Raw genomic sequence first — 16,124 nt, 5'->3', positions numbered from 1 at the left:
CCGGTGTCGAACATTGAACTGAACGGCGCGGCGTCGTGCGAGCCGTCCGTGCCCACGGCCCGTCGCGGACCCTCCACCCCCACTCTACCGGTGCGACGCCGAGCCCCGCCTGCGACGCGACGCCTACCGGTGCGCCCATTGGTTGAACCGCAAAAACGGTCCGGTGGAGAGGCAGGCCAGAAAAACGGGGGAAAAAAAAAAAAGAAAAAACGCAGAGGAAAACAAAACGAAACGAAACGGAAAAAAATACACACACACACACACACACATATATTTACTCACGCACACTCTCTCGCCCTCTCGCCCCTCACTGACCCACCCATCCACCCACCACACAAATAACCCCTACGACCCACACCCCCTGCCGATGGTCCACGACAACTGCGGCGCTATATATATATATCTATAGCGCGTTAGGTTATATGTATGTATATAATACTCGGCTCATCGCGAAAGAAACGTTGTTATTATACAGAACATTTTTTTCGTACTTATGCTTTTTTCATTTTTATTTCTTCCATCACATCCCATCTCCCTTTAAAAAAGCAGAAGACTGTACCTATACCGATATTATATAATATATATCATTTTAATATTCAAATGCAGCAGCAATGCACAGTATGCACGCAAAGTTATTTAGGTATTTATGAAAACGGAAAACATAATATGTTATAATATTTAACGCATCATAAAAATGTGATGTGTTTAACCTATATCAATCGATTTATTAAAATTATTGAAAATTATGATGTTCTTGATCAAAAATCAAAACATTTATTACAATCTACAATATTTTTTTGGTATGGATGTCTAAAAGTTTAGTCAACCTAGTTATAAATTCATTATAGGTATAGGTACAGGGTAATGATGAGTTCCAAAATGAACCTTTAAAATCATTAAACAAAATTCTAAATGCAAGTATTTTTTTTTTAAGCATCGCTTTAATGAATGCATATAGGAGTGATACAGATGACGTTTGTCAATATCCCCATCCCAAATCCATAGACCATGTGTTTGTAGTGATGTTAAATCGACGTTGTATTAGAATACATAATATAATCTACGTATATATGTATGTATATTGTATACCAAATAATTGAAAAATTGTAGTAATGGTTCTATAAAATAGACATAATCATAGCTGATTATTATCATTTTAATATAGGTATATATTATATTATTTACCTATGGCACATCATAAAGGTATTTATTTCATTTTAGGCTAATATAAAATGGGGAAGATATATTATGCGACGTCTAAAATGCAATTAACTATTGATATATAATATATTTCCTATAGTTTATTTCTTTAATGAGATTTAAAAAAAAATAGATACTATAATATAGGTAGGTATAATATATTATATCGTATTATACGTATACATTAAATAGTTTACACATTATAATATATATATATGTATAATATTTTTTGTTATTATTAAGTTTGTGAGTATTACGATTACCTATTTAATAGTTTATAAGTATTATACTTAATAAAAAAATATACAATTTCAAATTGACTTGTTTATACCGCCTGCAATGTGATCACAGTAATACGTGTTGTTTAGCACAGCTGGTTATTCAAATATTAGTTATTACTTTATTAGGCATTTAACCTACCTAATATAAGTTTAAAGTCATATTCAGGGATTCAATGAAAAACACTCATTCTGCACATAAACTTAAACGTATACTATATATATTTTAATTATAGATATACAAATGTGCAAATTCAACTTAAAAGTTCATATATGTTTATAAGTATAAAATGTATGGTGCAAGCGTATAAAGGTAATATATTACTAAATTCGTGGTGAAACGGAATTCATAACCTGAATGTTGCGCAGTAATCACGGTATAGGTATACCGTATAGATGGATACCTATATAATATATACCATCTACATATGTATTATAATAATAGATCGAAATTTTTTTTCGCGCGTGCTTTTATCTCTTTGGCTTGGAAGCGCGTGGGAGGGTACCTATATACATATTATAGGAACAGAACAAAATGGCCGAGACAACTCCTCCTCGTAAATACGCGAGAAAAGCGGTTTCCTAACGCTGCGGCACGACGACGACCACTGCTGTCGGCGCGGCACGTATTGTAACGTTGCATATCCGCGATTCGGTTGTAAGATCGCGATGTGGACCGTGTTCGATCGGTCGTCGCGCACGAATTCCTCGCGGGCTATAATATTGTAAGTAGGTTTATACGACTGTAAATGCGTGTATATATATTATAATATACGCGTGTCTTATGTGGAGGAAAACGCTATCGTCCGAAAAGACCTAAAAAAATTCCCATACTCTACGCGGTATGGTATGTATGTATATATATATACCAGATAACTATCATATAACATGAATCGCATATCTAACCAGCTAGAGTTATACAGTGAAAACTGTCTGATGCGGAATAGCATGGAACCAATCAAAAATTCCGCTTTATTGAATAAAACGGAAAAATTTTGGATTATAAATTCGTATCAGTTTTACATTAAAAAATTAGTTTACAACATTTATAATTTTAATTTTTTGAGTTGAAGACTAATTATAAACTTAATTTATTACTTTACTTTATATATAACTTATTTTAGATTAATTATAGACTTATTTTCTTACAAAATTATTAACAATTTATACATATTATATAAGTATGAAGGTTGGGAATTAAATTTAACATTTAGATTTTCCAAAAATCATGTAGAGTTTTGGTTTTGTCACTGTTGTTGCTATTTTTCCCAATATTATATGTATTTGAATGGACATTACTTAGTATATATACAAGGAACTGTTCATTGTAAGACTGTTGGTGCATAACTGTTTCGCAGATATATATTATATATACGGGATAAGTTTGTATTGCAGATACGATAACCAAAAAATACAAATTACTTAACTGATATGTGTAGTGCAGTTTTATTTTAATTATTGTTTTCGATGTACCTACATATTAATATCAACGTAACATGACGCGTGTCATATTTCCGGCTTATACAAGGTTTTTACATGCAATGGACCTATAAAACCGTTCCGTTTTCGCGTTAGAAATAAATGTTTGGATTGAAGACCTAGACTCCAAAAAAAAAAAATTATAAGCGAAATGACTAAGCGACTTCATCAATATTCTACAAGTTTATCTCAAAATTGAATAATTTATTTTTTTGTGAAAGTAAATCATTAGATTATCGATTTAAATGTGTAAACATAAACATAAACATAAATTGGTTGTTAAAGTCATCACAATTCCCAGGGCAAAAAGCTCTATCGAAATTCATAATATAGTCAATTTATTAGCTTTAAAAAAAAAATAAAAAATAAAAAATAAAGATAATTTCATTGTTGGTATAACTGCATAATTAAATATTTGAAATTCGATAAAAATTTGTCAGTTTAAAAGTTGTTTGTTAAGTAAAAAACTTTAGATAACTTTTGATTTAACTATACATAGTTATTGCCCACACTTGCCAAAACTTTTTAAGTAATATTATTATTTTTCCTATATATATATGTATTGATTCTACAACAGTTAATAATTTTAAAGTATCGAATTTAATATTTATTTTCATTAATCAAAGTAAATTTAACCAATTATAGTAATTTATAGATATAATGTGATATTTATATTTTTTTTAGTTATCACGAAGTTTTTTACTATATATATATATATTATATACATTGATTTCATATATAACTATATAAGACTTATAAACCTTATCAGATTTTTGTTATAGTAATGAACATTTGATTTGTCAACTTTAATATTTTTTGGGTAAATTAAAATTATATTACTATTAATATTTATATTTAAGCATGTTTATGTTTTTAATATATATATTTAAGTTTTTGGATATTGAAAAAAGTAATTTAATTTAAATTTTATACAAAAAATTAATATACTATAATTAATATTATACTGTTTAAAAAATAATTTTATACGCTATAGTATCTTATAAATATATATTTATTATATGTATATACAGTGAATCCTTTCTTAATGGACACCTCTAAGTATAGCAGACATATTCAAATAGTTGACAAAATTTTAGTAGCCGAGAGATATTTAGAGGGTTTACCGTATATTTAGCTATAGGTACTTATGGTTAAAATTATTTTGCGATAATTGAAGTTTATTCTATGGATATAATTTTTTTTAAAGATATAATATAATTTAAATTACAATATCATCAATTTCTATAATTATGTATATATAAATTGACCGCAATTGTTTAATTATGGTAGTAGATGATAAGCTAGAAAAGATCTCCAGGGTCTACAGCTGATTAAATCTTCAAAAAAACTTAATTATTAATATTGTGTTAAAAAACATTGAGTATAATTTGTTTAGCAAAAAGGCTGCACGTCATTTGTATACATACCTATTGTTTATTTTTCAATTAAAAATGTCAACCATTTTCTAGTTAGTAAAAGATTTGAGGATGATAATACATTAAAAAAAAAACTAACTTTCAAATTTTAACTAAATTGAAGTTAATGTTTTCCTAAATATTCATAGCTTGATATAATTATTAGTTCTTTAAATCTCTTTATATTTTGAAATAACTTTATAATTTTGTTAACTTTTTTATGATAACTAATCTTAATTACTGTTTTCCCAGTTAGCACGATTGTATTATTACGTAAATAAAAATAATAAAATAATAAACAGAGTTTAAATCTATAATTTATGGGTTTGAACAAAATGATTTACCAACATGCATATATTATTATTATTAGAAGATTATACTAAACCCGCATGTAAAGTTATCTCCGTCTTAGAAAGTTTAACTTTGTAAATTCACTTTCGTTGGGTACCTAGAGCAGATATTTGGTGTTGTTAATTTTGATATTGGAAGAAATTGACCTATAATCTATCTTAAATTGAATAACATAATCTATTATTTCTTGTTGATTTGTATAAGATTTTAATTTTTAAGCATTGCAATTTGCTTAAAAATTAAAATGTACCATGTAAAATACTAAATGATTAAGATGCTCATAATTCGCTAAATAGTAATTTACACTAAAACTAATGATTTCAACAACATAGATTTTATGATAATGTACTAATATTTTTATCCTTACATTTGATTGTATAGGTCGACCCACTCTAATATTAAAGTTAACAACACAATTTCGATTTTATTAGGTATGTTTTACGTCTGTAAGACAGAGACAATTTAATTTGCGGGCGTAGTAGGTATTCTATTGTAATAATTCATACGAATTGGTAATTTTTTTGTGCAAAACCCCCGATGCTAGTTATATATGATCTCGCGGTATAGTATTTTATCATTTTTATTTACATAAAACTGTACAGTTGAAAATAAAAATTTTCAAAATAAATTAAATAAGTTATAACTTCGTCCGTATAGTTTTACGGTGGTGTCGCACTTATACAAGTAACTATTTAGAGTGCTATAATGATATGATGATAACCGCGTGACACGGTCGATACGCGTTAGGTTACAATACGCACAAAATTGTGCTAATTTGTACTGTACAATATTGTTCGGTGTCGTTTGTTTCAGTGCGTCGCGTGGTCGCTACAGCCGTCACGGTCGCTGTCGCCGTAACGTGTTTGCTGTGCCAGTCATATAACTCTGGCGACGCGGCCACCGAAGTGGTCGCCGAAAACGTTTTGGTCTGTGCGGCTGGGGTTAGGTTAGGTCTGACGGCCGCGAAGTGACGGCGGCAACACGCGACAGTATTCTAACGGTGCCGCGCAAACGGCCACACACGAATAGGACCGCGTAAAAACGTATAGGCACACCACAGCCTCATCGCTCCTCAAAATCGACAGAGCGTCGCATTCTCTGGCCGCCGTAGGATGTATTACTGAAAACGCGACGTGCCGCGGCGATATTAACGATATTGCGGCTGTATAATATAATATCTTATTGGCTAATAGAAGAGACTAAAATAGTATTATATTTTAATGTTGGCACTAGCGGTTCTGAAAAGGCTTAAATTTTGTATTTTCATACAATGTTTAAGGCACAGCCTAAAATTCTTTGGTATCTCCAATCTTTGTTTTGCCTCACACAATAAACAAATATTCATTTTACAAAAATTAAAATTTTCTTTACTCTTTTAAGACGATTCGATGTATTTTATGTTAAATATACATCATGGTATAATTTTACAATAAAATAACATATGTATTATTAAATGATACTTTTAAAATTTAAGTATTAACAAACTAAAAATTCAGTGTGTATTAAATATAACTGATAAGTCTGAAAAATTAATTTATTCTTACAAGCGTGAGATAAGTGATAAAAAACAAATAGAAAATTTTCATTTTAATTTAATTTTTACTTTAACCGTAAAGCCGTACAGGTGATCACTGCAGTAAAGCTTGATACGGGCAACTACCCACCGCATCCGCACGTTAAAACACCATCACTAAGTATTAGGCGTAAAATATAAATTTATAATATAATGTTATGATTATTTTACACAAGACTATATATAGGCTATATCATAATAATAAACATAAAATTATTTAGACAATTCTTACAAGCCATTCGCAACAGTATAATTTGATGATAAATTTATGAGTAAAAGTTCAAAAAAAAAAATTTTTAATTCCATATAGCAAATAAGACAACGATTACTATTGGCTGTTACAATATTATGATATAATGTATATTTATATTTATATATATATTTAATATGTTTATTCATGATATATATATTAACACTAAATTTGTTGTATTTATGATTAATATTTTAAATTTCCGTTAAATAAAACATGTATATTATTATTTGTATACATTTGTTTTTTTTTTTTAAGAACTTCACCAGTAAGTATATTATACACGATAAAATTAATAATAGGTACCTATTAGTGAATCCTGTATATTTATAATGACATATATACATTCAATTAATTCTTTTACGTATAGATACTAGGTGCTGATAATATTTTTGGCTCAATTCCCTCTTTCTAATCAAGTATATTTTTTCATGATTTTAAAAATGTTTTAATGTACTGTAAAATGGATATTATCATTGTATTTTACTTGTACAATTTTAAATATAATTATAAATCATATTAGTAAATAATACTGCTAAGTACCCATTATTGCCGATTGATATTTAATAAAATTGTTAAATGATAATATATTTTTATTTTATTTTTAAATTGGTTTCGAGTAAAACCGATAAAAATTTTGAATACGTGTTAAAAATATTAAGTAATGAAATATATATTAATATACTATATACATATGAATAAGTGAAAATATTTTTTTTCTTAAACAACAAAATTTAAAGCGAAATTTGAAATTGTTATGACTTTTGCACGTATTATAGAGTACGATTATTATTTAATGACGAATATACATAAAGTATACACCACAAGTTTTTATAATGAAGATTTGAATACAATATATTTTATTCAAATTTTAGTTGTTTACTATATAGGTACGTAATCGATTTTATAACCCTATATATTCTCGCATAATATAATATTATACGGTTTGACAGATTTAACAAGTCTATATTAGCCATAAAATACTATATAACAAAATTAAACTCCCCCATAGAAACATATAGGTGTATTTGACCGGTTGAACAAATATTCATCATGGTTACATATTTTGAGTCTTTTGAATTTTAATATTTATTGTATAATAGACCTAATATTTTTTTGTTTTCATATATTGTAACGATAACTAAGATATAATTATTATGTAACTAATTTAAAATATACCTTAACTTAGCATATATCTATTATATATATACGTATATCATATTATATTATACAAGCAAAAAGTATTCATAAATATTACATTCATATTTAAAAAAAAAATGTCTGTACCTATTTCCGATTAGGAGGATCCCGGAAAACGAAAATACAGCTCGGACCGATGAAATGTGTTCATATATGTTATTAAATTTTCTTACTGGAAAAACAAAAACCAGCATTATGTTTTAAATATATTTGTAATATTCTGAAATGTTAAAAATATTATACAAGGTATATAGGTATATCACCTACGTATTATTAGTATATAGCTGGTACGTGCAAATCGTATTATATACATATTATATGGATAATAGATCATAAATTGAAATTAAGCATAATAATATACATAATATTTATAGATATGAGTTTATATAGTTTAAGTATTATATCATAACAGTATGTACTTACCTAAACGGTAAATTATTTAAAGGCCTCGAGTATGGATAATATTAACATATTATAAGTATATAAGGTAGACTATAGGTTTTACGTAAAATATAATACAATTTAACGTTGTACGATAACCAAGAATCGAAAAAAATAAAATTAATCATGACTATATTAAATTATAAGTGTTAAATACGAGATTTTTTGTTATCCTTTATCGTTGTGTAGAGGCGACCGGACGACGACTAAATATTATAATCATATCACCGGCCTGTTTGGTGTATTAACAGCAATCGTTAATCGATAGCGAGATAATGATACATTCATCACACATGGCTTATGTGTAATATGAGAAACAGATAATAATTCTGACTATTTGTACATGGGAGATAATTTAATATATTAAAACCACAACTATCTACTAGATAACCGTGAGTTAAACCAAATGATTAGTTTTTTTATGATTTAATATTTTAACATATTTTAGTATTATTTTATCGATTAAATATTGATAAGTACAAAAGAGTTTGATATAATATTATATAAAATCATAATTCTGTTAGTCCTCATTTATATTTTTTGAGGGGAGAGGTGAGGTCTTATAGATTTTTACAATTTTAGTTTATATATATATATATATATATATATTATAGGTAGGTTTATTAATTTATATCATATAATTAATTGCGATCTTAATGAAAAAAAAAAATTGGGGAAGATTCAGTTCATATAAAATCTCTTAAAGGTGCATAGGGTCCTAAACGTTTTTATTTCAGTTCAGAGTTATTTGTTGAATTTTAAAGTTTATCAAAGAAGAGTCCAAATAATCCAAAATACGACAACATTTTTGCAAGATCATTGATGGTTATGGCACACATGATCAACGATAGTCCATTAGCCATTAATGCTAGGCCAACAGAATACAAAGATACAGCTTTTAATGACTTCTCGTGCAACAAATGACCTATTCTCCGACCAGCGAATAAACCACAGTAACCCACGATAAGAGTAATCAAGCTTCTGCTGATGTCTTCTGACCCACTGGACCTACAATAATAATTTCATGTTATAGGAATGTTGTATACATTTACAATTATAAATAACTAATCATCAGATTTTTTATATGCACGGTTTCAGTAAAACGCATCTAATTCATTTATATTGAGATACATAATATTGTTTTAAATTTTATAGACACTTTAATATTTATTTATTTATTATAACTAATATATATTTCAATTTATTAAACATGTTTAGCTTTCTTTTGTATATATTTCTAGATTTGTAAGTTATTCATTAATATTTTTCAAATTATCAACTCCCGAGTCTTAGTTAGAAAAATTGTTTAAATTTAAATTTAATATATTATATAAAATTAATGGTAAACTATTTAAAAATTGAATATAATAATATTATTATTTATTAAAAACGATTTTTTTTTTTTTTTTTTTTTTTTAATATGGATATGCGCTATGAAATTGTTATAACACGACCAGATAATAATAATTATTATTTTATATTTTTTTCCAACATAATATACGATCAGCGTGAATCACTGTTGTATTTTTACATAAATAAATGATAAAAAATAACACAAATACATATACATCTCTAATGTTGACGTATTTTTATTTTTATGTTTTATGTTTATACGTTATGTGCGTTTAATAAAATCTTTTATCATAACATATTTATTTCTAGTTGAGTAGACTTATAATATAAATTATGTACACAAGTATACACCTTTAAAGCTATAACAGTAAGTTTTGAATGCATTTTGTGTTTACTGCATAATACACATACATGGTAAAAATATAGAGTGGTATTACAAATTTCAAGTATAATATTTAGGCTTAGAATTTAAACAAATCGTATTCATGATAACTTTTTTTATAAAAACATTACACATTTATAAACGATTTTAATATATGTACATAGCCACGTATCATTAACTATAATGCCATAATAATACCGAATGAAATTACGGTTAACTTGAATGCCCTTGTATAATGCATAATAGACAGGCAGTATAGCGTTGTTGATATTTCAAGACAATATGCTGCAGCAGTTATCACATATTAATATACCTTTAATGAACATGAATGGAATAAAACAAGCAGCGTGAATCAATGCTCCGTTTGTTATCATTAGTATAAATTGTTTGTTTATCTAAATTGGCACATGGAACATCGTCATCAAGACTCGACTTGAGGCTATCGGAAATTTGCAACTGAACCCTGTGCTATTTTCCTCTTTTATGTCAGCCACTGCACAAATACGTGTCATAGCCATCAAGTACTTGTTGCATTCGATTCGATTGATCTAAAATATAATATGTAAGTTTAAAAATTTACGTATATATAATATAAATTATACAATAAATGTTGAAAGATCTAAAATAATAATAATGATTTGAAAATATTTTAATATTTTAATTTAGATATCTTGCAAAGTGATTAAAATAGAAAAGAAGCAGATGAAGCAATTTAGAAAGATATAAATCTTTTATAGGGTAGGTTTTAAATATGTATAATGTATGGGCATATTAAATATTATATTGAATATATTAAAACCTATAGGTTGGGGGCAAACAAAAAAAAAGTTACCGTCGAAGAGCACGTCGTCTCTGTACATCAGCCGACTGCCGATCAAACCATTTTTAAATATGTTTTTGACATAGTGGACAACCAATCCAGGTCCTATATCCTTCATACAACCAATTTAGACTGTTTATAACGGATTTTAATGGCTGCAAATAGGAACTTATCGCCATCAAAATTCTTCAATAATCAATTTATTATAATAAATATTGAACCTGTTAGTTGGTAAATTTACAAATTCTTGTCAAATAAGTAATAACGTATTTAATATAATATTACGAGTACAAGAATCTTTATGTTTTATAATATCAATAAAAGTAGCTATTATTATACAATTTAGATAAATTATATATTATGCATGTAATACATATTATATAAAACTATGAAGGCATTCCTCAAAAATAATGTTAAACAATTTTTAAAACATAAACGTATAATACATATATTATAATAGGTGCTATATATTATTGTATATTATTATATTTAGATGGTATTTTGATGCAGTGCCATGGTATATAAATATTATATATGATGATCAGTGTCCGTTTTGTACATAGGTAAATAAAAAAAAAAAATAAAAATTTTTAACTATAAAAACATATTTTTCTTTCAGTATTTTCCGGTCGGATATGAATATAAAACATTACTAGTTTTTTACGGTTATTTTTTGATGGATTTAAATAATCAATAAAATATAATAAAAGTATTTGTATATATATATATATATATTATATATTATAAATATTATATCCTATTATTTTGGTTCTATGCGTTGTAAACGTTTTGAAAAATTTTAAATTTAATTTTAATATATAATATGTTCCATGAGTAATATTAGACAAAATATATTGTATTATGCAAAAACGGGCTTATATATATATATAAAAAAAAGGTTAATAAATGTTTCATTGTTGATTTCCGATTTTGTTCTAAATTGAAGGAAGTTGATGCTTATTGGAGAAATTTTTAACGTTCCAGGTCACTGATATGATTTTTGATTGGTATACTAACCCAAATAATCATATAACACCATTTTCAATCAGTATATAGAAGTTAGTATTCGGTCTCGGACAGTATTAGCATCATACCAGTGAAAATTCGCAGCTGAAGACATAAATGCGCCGTATGACGATTAACGATAAATAAAGTGGACAATAAAACGAAGAACGACATTTTAATCATGCCCATTCCAATACCTACGTGTATACAATATTTTATTATATTAAACATTATAAAATATTGGTCACGTATCTATTTGTATTATGTATATACCATTATATAATTTATTATATACCGAATATTTTATATTATGCTCTATTTGATATACAAAGTGAAAATAAAATAATTTTTCTGAACTGAACAATAAACATTTTCTTTTACTTGGCTTTTCGAGATGATATTATCATCTTTGATTTGTCATTTTAAAGGTAAAACATAATATATTAATGTACAACATTGGATTGTATAAGAACAATTCAAATGAATTATCAAATATAACGCGTGTAGAATTATAAATTATCGTATTTATATAATTTATTGTCCTCGTATATAAATTATTATACATTTATATACCGGCTGTGTTTTCTGCATTTACCTTCAATGATTGCCAAAAATAAATATTTGTGAACGAATATATTTTCAATAAAACATAATAATGCGAGCCATGTGATGGATAATATACTGCCAAAAAATAGACAGTATCTAAAACCATACATATTGATGTACGCACATGAAAACGGTTCTGTAAACAAAATATTATCGTGTATGGTATACATATGTGCATCATTTGAATTCACACAATATGTTTAATATATAATATGTCTTTATAGGTATAATAGTATATTTATGAGCTATAAACTATTATCATTAAATGTATTTTACATTTACTATTTTTCTTATATATTACATATATCTCGTGTTATGTTAATTGATATATATATACATATTTATTATTATCGGGTTTATAGCTATGTATTGAACAAATTCATTTAAAGTTTATTTATGGAGAATGAAGTCGAATTCACAATCGTTACAGTGGAAAGTCACAATAATTATGTTTACTCAATATGGTTAAAGATTTGTAAATAACAGTATACGAAATAATTATCAAGGTTTCAAAGACAACTAAGTTATTTATTTTAGTGGTGTTCTATAACAGCTTAAAAAAATTCTTTTTGTACGTTTAAAAATCAAATAAACTGCACATAGTAATCTAAGAATAAAATATGCATACTATTTACACGTCGTTAAATTATTTAATTCAAAAGCTAAATGTTATTTATTTAAATATATTATATATACCAGGTCAAGAGAGTTTAATATCAAAAAACCAAACAATATAAACACATTATTGAGTTTTTCTGTCAACTGCAGTTTATTATTATCTGATATTGTTTAGTAGAGGTAAGGAAATAATAGATAAGACACGTGATTATGTATAATATATTAATATGTAGGTATATTATTATATACTATGTAGAAGAATACGCGCACGTCGTAAGAAATCTCAATAGTATATATGCACAGGGGTGGCTGGTGCCTATATTTTTTTATGCGATGTCATAAAAAACATTCTTTTTTCTATAAATGTATCTCATGCAGCTGATAATATATATTATACACATCATGAGATATTTCATAATAACTCAAAAGGCATGAAAAAAACGTGGTGTGATTCCAACTTTATCTATTAGATTAAAATTTACAGTTTATAGTGAAGAAACGGCATTAAGCAATGTATTATGTTATTTTTTAATTGTAGGTTCTATACATAGATATAAAAAATTTAAAATGGTCTAAAAATAATACACTATGTGGAATATAAGTTTTCTTACATAAGCATAGGTACATTGTAACTTTTGGATTAAGTTATTATGTTTTAAAATATTATATTATAATGTTCACAATAATACACGCGTATATTTAATATTATAACGTACTATAGAAGATATAAATTCAGGACTTGGATTAGTGTTTTTAAGCTCAGGGTCTCAATTAACGCATATGCGAGGTTATCTACATTTTTACATTATACTTTCACATCATTAAGTACACAAAAATACCCTTTCAAACAATTGTTTTTGATCATAATTTTGCATCTTGAACTACAGCTACTATTCTATGTAGAATATAATAGAGGTACATTACACTATTATACATATATAATACCTATACCATTGTGTTATTTTACATATATAATAATGTTCAAAATTGTAGTAAGAAGTAATTATAATTTAAAAAATTATATAACCGTTCTGCTACATTCAATATTTTTAACCAACGATTTTATTATGATAGGAAACTATTTAACGATTATGTAGCGAAATAGATACACTACGGTTAGGTGATCGAAGATCCGTGTCCTGGATGATAAGTATTCAATCACGCCGACGTAGCTATCGAGAAAAAATAATGATGAGCAAATATCATCGAAGATTAATAAAGATATAAATCAAAGTATGCATGTTAGTTTTGGCCAGAAATCACCATCAGGTGGACCAACACGGCGAATATGCTTATGTTCTCGTTTTTCAATAGTGGTGTGGTTCGATCCTTAGGGACGAAATTTTAAAGATTAATTTGTTCATAAAATTATCAGGATCCTGTGCGTTTCAATAATTTTACAATCCATGTTATCGTCATTTGTTAGCGGTGCCAGTTTGGCTTTCGAAAACGGAATATTCAAGATGTGCAGTTATCAGGGGCTTGATACATTTCGACCTCACAAGGGATATTATCACAATTCGGTGGCTGTAGTAGTCCGGTTTTATATGAGGAAAGTACTACGAACTCATCGGTGCAGACAACAGTGCTGGACCGACGAAAAGAGAATTATTTTATGAAGATATAATCGCAACAATAGGTATCAAATATTTATATTTATATGACAACTGTATAAATATTGTAGAAAATATAAAAATATCGATGTATAAAAAAAAAAAAAACAAAATAAAGTCACAACTTTATGTATCAATAAATACATGTCGAAGAATGATAATATATAATAGTTTGAAAAATAACAGAATGATGGTTACCAGTATAACGCCATGATGTAGCTAGATATACATGATTTTTTTGTTTTTTCCTTTTTAAATACGGTAGTCAGATAATAATAATAATATAATAGTGTTGATGTGGATAATAAAATTAAAAAAAAAAAAAATTCGTGAAGTGTCCCCTCGTCCGATTTTTGTGTTTCCGGCAATTCACACGGCTGTTTTCAGGTAATTATGTTTTAATTTTTGTTAAAATAAAAAGACGCAAAAATGAAATAAAAATAAAACCACCGCGGGTTATAGCCTATAGGTTTCAGTGTTCCCTTCTTTTATTGTTGTTTTATTATATTGTTACATTATTATTTTTTGTTTTCAACTAAAATATACTCAGCAAAGTTTAAAAATAATATACAAAATGTCACAATTCACAATGTGATTATGTAAATAACATACAACAATATAGCAAATTAATATATTATACTCTCTTATACGTACATACAGTGTGAATCATTTAATAGTGAACACTATTTTGTTATCTTGGAGAATATAATGTACGTTCCTGAATATAGGTTATTAAATTTATATTACACTTTTCAACAACGAGAATAAGCGCGAAACAAAATGTTAATTCAATTTTTTATATAATTTAAATTTTTTAAAAACAAAGTACTCTGTGTTATGATAATAAACGTTTACTGTTGAAAAAAAAATATCACTCTGTATATATATATATATATGATAAATACGACAAAAAAATATTGTGAAATCGTTGTATGTTGAAATGTGCAACTAAAATACATTTAACACGTCATAATATCATATTTTAATAAAAGATTATATATATTATGTATTATTGGTATTATATCGTTATTTGTTATTATAGAACTATATTATTCATTTGTGCTTGAGGCTTTTACCTTTTAACATGCTTCCTAGGAACTCACGTGGATATATGACACTTACGACACAATATGAATAATAACAATCAGTTATATGAGTTGCGCATTGTCTAATCTATATAACATTATAGAAACGTCATGTAAAACTATATATCTATCCGTATTATGCGTACCTATATTAGGTACATTGTAGCTCAAGATTTTAAACAATTTATTCATTATTTTATGTAAGTATAGTAAGTAAAAATATATCGATAAAATATACAACAATACATAGTGTGATGTGTGTGAAGTTTTCGTCCGGGAAGTGAAATAGAATAGAATTATCATATTATTGTCTTCACTCATCGTCACCTATAAATACTTACGATATGATATCCATATAAACGGTGGAACATAAAACAATGTATAAAAATATACAATTTGAATAGTAATTATGATAGCGATCGTGAAACATGTTACCACAGTATTATATATAAACT

At 26.8% G+C, this 16,124-nt stretch overlaps 1 pseudogene; it reads right to left on the bottom strand.

Moving 5' to 3' along the window:
- Window positions 1-6,855: 6,855 nt before the first annotated feature.
- LOC112600171 lies at window positions 6,856-15,670 on the bottom strand (annotated as a pseudogene).
- Window positions 15,671-16,124: the final 454 nt, after the last annotated feature.

Source organism: Melanaphis sacchari, unplaced genomic scaffold, assembly GCF_002803265.2.
Source record: "Melanaphis sacchari strain LSU unplaced genomic scaffold, SCAv2.0 Contig61_pilon_pilon, whole genome shotgun sequence".
Lineage (NCBI taxonomy): Eukaryota > Metazoa > Arthropoda > Insecta > Hemiptera > Aphididae > Melanaphis > Melanaphis sacchari.
This window is presented reverse-complemented; position numbering and strand designations above follow the sequence as displayed.